The sequence below is a fragment of the Macrobrachium nipponense genome, chromosome 26 (assembly GCF_015104395.2).
Source record: "Macrobrachium nipponense isolate FS-2020 chromosome 26, ASM1510439v2, whole genome shotgun sequence".
NCBI lineage: Eukaryota > Metazoa > Arthropoda > Malacostraca > Decapoda > Palaemonidae > Macrobrachium > Macrobrachium nipponense.
The window spans coordinates 52,047,280-52,054,149 of NC_087215.1; the positions used below are offsets into that span (position 1 = coordinate 52,047,280).

The 6,870-nt window shown below is 33.1% G+C and overlaps 1 protein-coding gene across 1 annotated transcript in view; it reads right to left on the minus strand.

Annotated features, from left to right (window-relative positions):
• LOC135200276 (nephrin-like) overlaps nt 1–6,615 on the minus strand; it is an 833,838-nt gene extending 827,223 nt beyond the window's left edge. Inside the window, 1 exon segment of the mRNA XM_064228764.1 lies at nt 6,189–6,615. The gene's annotated coding sequence lies outside the window, so the exon portion shown is untranslated.
• Nucleotides 6,616–6,870: the final 255 nt, after the last annotated feature.

Below are 6,870 nucleotides of genomic sequence, written 5' to 3' on the forward strand. Positions count from 1 at the left end.
TCTCACCCTCATCTGTATTGACACTCTCAGGATATCATAAAACTTCAGCTTCAAAAGCTCCTCATCGCTAAACAAATAAAAAAACGAAAGCATTCAAAAGATATAAATATGAGTTGTCGACTGCAAATAAATATATATATATATATATATATATATATATATATATATATATATATATATATATATATATATATATATATATATATAAACGAATAAGGGAGAGCACGGAGAAACAGCACATTCCCGTCAGTATTATCTGCGTCATACACAGAGCCATCTATTGACCGAAGGATAAGCTCAAGGCCACAGATATTTGTTTGCCCTCTCGAGCAACAACAGTTCTAAATCTTCGACAAAGCGTCCGCTTGCGTCGTTACATCCAGTTTCACGGCTTTGGTTCCTGTTCGGAAGTGTGAAATACATGTTTTCATTCGGCCAAGTGAAAATGTTTAACGTAGTCTTTACCTGCTAGAATACGGCGCGTTTCGCTTCCAGTTCAGTGTTGGATATATATTATGTTGAGTACGAAAATGTCTGTGAGCCGTATTCTGTACATATTAGTGCTGGTTCTATTTTCTTATTTTCTCTCAGCTGGCATAGGCTACACGACGTATAAAAAATATTACTGCTTCTTATTTAAAATGTGAAGATTCCCGCTGCGTGTTATATATCATTTTTTTTTCTCTCTCTCTTTCTCTATCAACCACACACACACACAATTTAAATGCATGAAAATATAACTGAAAACATATAGATAAAAAATTGGAGGAGTACAACGTGAATCTGATATTTAAAAAGTTCATTTTTCTGCATTGGAAAACTTAACTTTAGAATAATACAGAGTAGACGACGGCAATCAAAATTAATATGTGAAAATTAGTTAATACGGTGAATTACTAATGAATCTTATTTCTTAAATAGCCAACTAAATTTTGCAGTAGAAATGACTATTTAAAGCGTATATGCCATCTTTAATCCTTAAAAATTAATAGAACAAAGACATCAAGACACTCAACATATGAATATCTGTACAGAAAATCCTGAAAATCACATAGGAAAGTGCTAATTCATCCAATATTATTTCCCATAACAGTACGTAATAAACATAAAATGTTCATACATACTTTCATTAACAGCACAAAATCTCTACAACCAAAAATATTGTAAAAATAATATATCCTTAAGAACATATTGTAAATGTGAAAATAACACCGACACAAAATGAGCGGTAATTTTCTGATGTCATTTAGTTCAAAATAACCGAGAATTGGCACGAACACTGAACACTAACATTTTCTTCATAACTTGCTCTACTCTCTAAAGACATATCATCACTATCATTAAATGATTCACAAACCATCAACTTATATCAAGGAAAAGTTCAATTATGCAGTAAATAAATACAAAGTAGCAATTTTATTTTATTCAAAACTTATCTCTTTGTAGATCTTGCTGAATTTGGCAAAATCAGATATCTATGCTCATAATTCTCTCTCTCTCACACACACACACAAAATCATGCACCTAACCTACCTCTTGCTTATTACCGTACGCGTATAATCACTATAAGTCAATGAAGTCATAAACAAAAAAAGTATCCAATACACAGGAGACATTTACTATCCATTAATGCTTACAATTGCCATATCCCAGTCTTAAATGGCAGTTACCACATTCTCCCTAAGAATATGAAAACAAAACTTCTTATCACCTACAACTACTGGTTCTGGTAAGAAAATGAATAGCTCCAGACACTATAATACTAATTTACTGCGTCATGCACTATTCCAAAAGTCATTCGGAGTAATGTATCTATTATATAATTTTGTTCTCTATTTTCATTATTACACACACATGAGCAACTCTCTGGAAGCTTCCTTAGCAAATAACAGAATGGCACATAAACATTGTTTAATATGAATGTGTGGACACTTCATAAACTATGAGTTTGTATTTGTTTGTTTGTTTGTATGGTGTTTTTACGTTGCATGGAACAAGTGGTTATTCAGCAACAGGACCAACGTGACTTCCGAACCACGTCGAATTATGAGTACTTTTGAATAATAACGATACCATATAAACAATTGCCTGTCTTTGAAAAATAACGATGTCAGTATAAAATGGCGATAACGCTGATTATCATTAATTATATCGTTAATACTTGCGCTATTAAAAATAAAAAAACTAATTGTGAATAAGACTGCACTGAACAATAACTATGTGGGAATGCGAACAAATTTTCAGAATAAATGATAATACTGTGCATGTTAACAAGCTTCACATAATAACGATAACTGAGTAAAAATTAACACTTTTTCAACAACAACAAAGACTGTATGAGTATCAGTACACTTGGAAAAAATAACGATCGAAGTGTATATAACTCTATACACACACACACACACACATATATACACTCCACTTCCTGATATAAATATTGCGCCTATATAACTCTATACATACATACACACTCACACACACACACACACACACACATATATATATATATATATATATATATATATATATATATATATATATATATATAATATATATATATATATATATATAATATATATATATCATATATACACTTCCACTTCCATGATATAAATATTCCGCCTATTTTACCAACCATGATGCTAATATACACTCATCCCGAACAAAATGAGAATGAATCGGAGTAAGAAATTCAACTGTCATCTAAAACACTTCGAGGACTCAATGCAGGAAACCTGCGGGGAAGAAATAAAATGAGAAATTCTGAGGAAACTTTCGCATAGAAGTTTTTGAATTGGAAACTCGCAGACAACTGAAGAAGGAAACGAGGGATTGTATTAACAATTTTCATGTGCTCATAACGCGTTATTTAATCTCCCGTAAAATGTCTCACAACTTGTAGCAAAACTACTATTTCCAGAATCAACTCTTCTGCTCCGCTCTCTCTCTCTCTCTCTCTCTCTCTCTCTCTATATATATATACTATATATATATATATATATATATATATATATATATTAAAGTATTTATAATCATTATAATTCATCTATATAATATATATATATAGATATATGTTATATTATACAATATTTATTTAATTTAAATAAAGGTAAAGAAATACCACGAAGGAAAATGAAAAACGAGAACTGCCTATGGTAAAGTGTCGTTAAGACCGAAAAATCTCGGCAGTTCTCGTTTTTCATTTTCCTTTGTGGCATTACCATGATATATTTATGCATAGCATCACGTTTTATATATTTCGTGATCATGTCAGTCATGTATAATTTATATACTTATGTGTGTGTGAGTAGGGACATATGAAATCAACATTATTCTCGAACTCCACCACTACAGATGGTATAAAATAATCTGGTAAAACGTGAGAAGTATATATATATATATATATATATATATATATATATATATATATATATATATATATATATATATATATATATAGCCTATATATATATATAATATATATATATATAGATAGTACATGTGTGTGTGTGTGTGTGTGTGTGAGAGAGAGAGAGAGAGAGAGAGAGAGAGAGAGAGAGAGAGAGAGAGAGAGAGACTTAGCAGTCCTCCAATAGTATCTCTAATTACCGTGGCCTCTATGAGTATTTTTTTAGTTGAGACGTATCCCACTGCCTTATGTGTTGTGCAGTGGAGTATGATCAGTGGTACTGAGGGCATAATTACCCATCCGAAATATGGATCCTGGTACTTTATAGTTCTATATAAAGAATGAGTCTCACAGACAACATGAAGTTTGCTTTCCTAGGATAAATTCAATTTTAAACATGGGAAGAACTTCTGAACGTCACAAATATGAAGATAAAAACACCCAGTGAGGTACTGATATATTGATATCATTACTACAAAAACTTTACTACAACTACTGCTAATGATGATAGCAGTCATAATACTAGTAGCAGTGTCATGGAAACGACCCAAATACGGACTACGACACGGAAAATACGAAAAACTCCATACAGCAGCGATAATAACATTTAAAAACGGTAACAAAGCACAACCATTTAGACAACAAAACCGACAAAATGAACGAAGCTTCTGACAATAAAACGAAATCACAAGAATAATAAAACGCATAAAACCCCTCCCCTCCCCTCCCCCCAACTATACTTTTCACACCCCTGCTGGAAAAAAAAAAAACACCCTACTGGAAAAAAAAAAAAAAAAAAAAAAAAAAACGACGGTTAATATCACGCCCATCAAGAAACTTTGTCTCTTGCATTAAGTCATAAAAGGCTTGAAACCGTTAAAGAGAGAGAGAGAGAGAGAGAGAGAGAGAGAGAGAGAGAGAGAGAGAGGACATCTTCAGCCCTCTTTCTTTTTAGTCCCTTCAACGGCACAGAAGCAACTCTGACGAAATGAGCCATTTTGCCACATTCCATGACACTCGGTCTACTTTCTTGTTAAAGCTAAGCAGTTTAGCATGAATGTCGATCTTCAGTATCGTTAATGATTTTCACACACGTATATATATATATATATATATATAATATATATATATATATATATATATATATATATATATAATCCCAAAAATTTGGTAATTTTGTGTAATTATCCCTCGTTCTGCTCTCTGTATCCATTTTACATTGAAAATAAACTGTGTCGGTTTTTGGAAAATCAGGACTAATAAACTACTCAGAAAATAATCCCACAAATTCTTTCTGTACTATGATTGGGAACGCTCATTTTTTGTTTTTCAATAATATATATATATATATATATATATATATATGTATATATATAATATATATATATAATATATATATATATAATATATATATATATATATATATATATATCAGCAACAGAGCTGAATGGAGATGTGCGTGTACGCGCGTGTTTGTTAAGAATGGGTGCGGGTAGAGGACTGTTTATGCATCATCTAATATATACTTATATATATATATGATATATATATATATATATATATATATAATATATATAAATATATATATATACTATATACTGAAACAGCTATTGTGGGAGTTTTCTGTATTATCGAATCAGCAGTTTCAGTATGTGTCACAACGACCATTGCCCTGTTATTTCTCTGAGGTCATCCCCCAGTGATGGAAAAGTTTTAACGGTCGATATATACGTACATACTACATACATACATATATATATATATATATATATATATATATATATATATATATATATATATATATATATATATATATATTGTGCGTGAACACTAGTATGTGTCCACTTGCAGTTTAAAAGTACACTGGAAATCTCTGATATTGGCTTCTACTACTATTATTAACCAAGGTTTTAATATTATCTAAATATTTCAATGTTTTAAGGTAAATTTCATACACTCCGAGCTAAATGCTTAACAGGTGTGGTTTCATATCCAGCTTGAGTACGAAATAATAATATACATATGGGTTCTTGACCTAATTATTATGCAGAGCAGAAAACCACTTGCAACGAGAGGAGAGAGAGAGAGAGAGAGAGAGAGGAAAATCTGCTCGATAACGATCTGAATGCTACTATTAATACGAAGTTGACATATAATTAGGAGTACTTTTCCGTACTCGGCAAGTCTGTTTCGGTTATTGAATTCCCAGATGAACATCGTAATTAAATTTCCAGTTTTACAACCGTTGCGAAAAAAAAGTGTCAATTCCTTATTAACAATGAGCTTTTCAAACTGAGGGACCTAACTTGAGAAGGCACTCATATCAAAACAACTGTATCTCCAAATGCATAGACCTGAAGCCCTAACGTGTCTACATGAATGTACATGTTCACGAGACTAATTACTGTATATACTGAGATACTAATTACTGTATATATACCTATACTATGTGATATATATGGTACACAAATGCAAACGTCGATATTTAATTATGTACAAATGAGAGTGGCCAGTATAGAGCAAAACAATATTAATAAAGCACCAAATAGTCCTAGACCTGAACTTAAGTTTTGATATGTGCTTTTAGAATGTGTGCGTGGACGTGTGTATACAAAACGCTAGTGTCATTAATTGGATAAAACTTACAAAAACCCAATAATTAACACAAATGTATATGAAATCGCACAGGAAATTAAAAGTAGCCTTCAAAAACACATACGACCTCTAGGCCTACGACCGTAGGCTATACACAGGTAGCACAGGGAATGAATCTACTCACCTATGCCTCTTGCAACTGCAGCAGCTCGTTAACCCTCTCGTTAAGACCTCGGAGAACACAACGAAGTCTTTAAATCCCGTTCATCAAGACCTTGAGTTCACCAAGAACAGAGAGCACTGAACACACCACTTTTCCCCATCACGATATAAATATTTCCTGGTAATTAAAATTCAAAATCACTCAAACATTTCCCTCTGAGTAAAAAAAAGAAAAAAAAACTTGTAGCCGATACAGCAGCGAACAATCCGGATACGAATTCGGATTTCTCGTAGACTAAAATATTATACAAAGTGACGTTTTTCGAAAGGAGGGAGATTTGGTAAGGGGACGGGGGGTTGGAGGGGGGCAAAATCGAGGGGAGAAGCAACGCACCCCCAACAGCAAGTACCCGTTAACGCGGATGCACAACACCTTCACCTACACTGTCCGGGCGAGCACTGAGCAGCATACCGGTTTGTGACTCCTCTCTGAGGTGGGTGGGTGTTGGCCCACCTACCTACCCACCCCACCCACCTCTCTCTCTCTCTCTCTCTCTCTCTCTCTCTCTCTCTCTCTGCTATTTAATCCAACTCTCTCTCTCTCTCTCTCTCTCTCACCCTTCTGTTGCTTCATTTTGCCTTCTCTTTTCACTAATTTGACTGAATTTAATCCTTCTCTCTCTCTCACTCTCTCCTGTTTAATC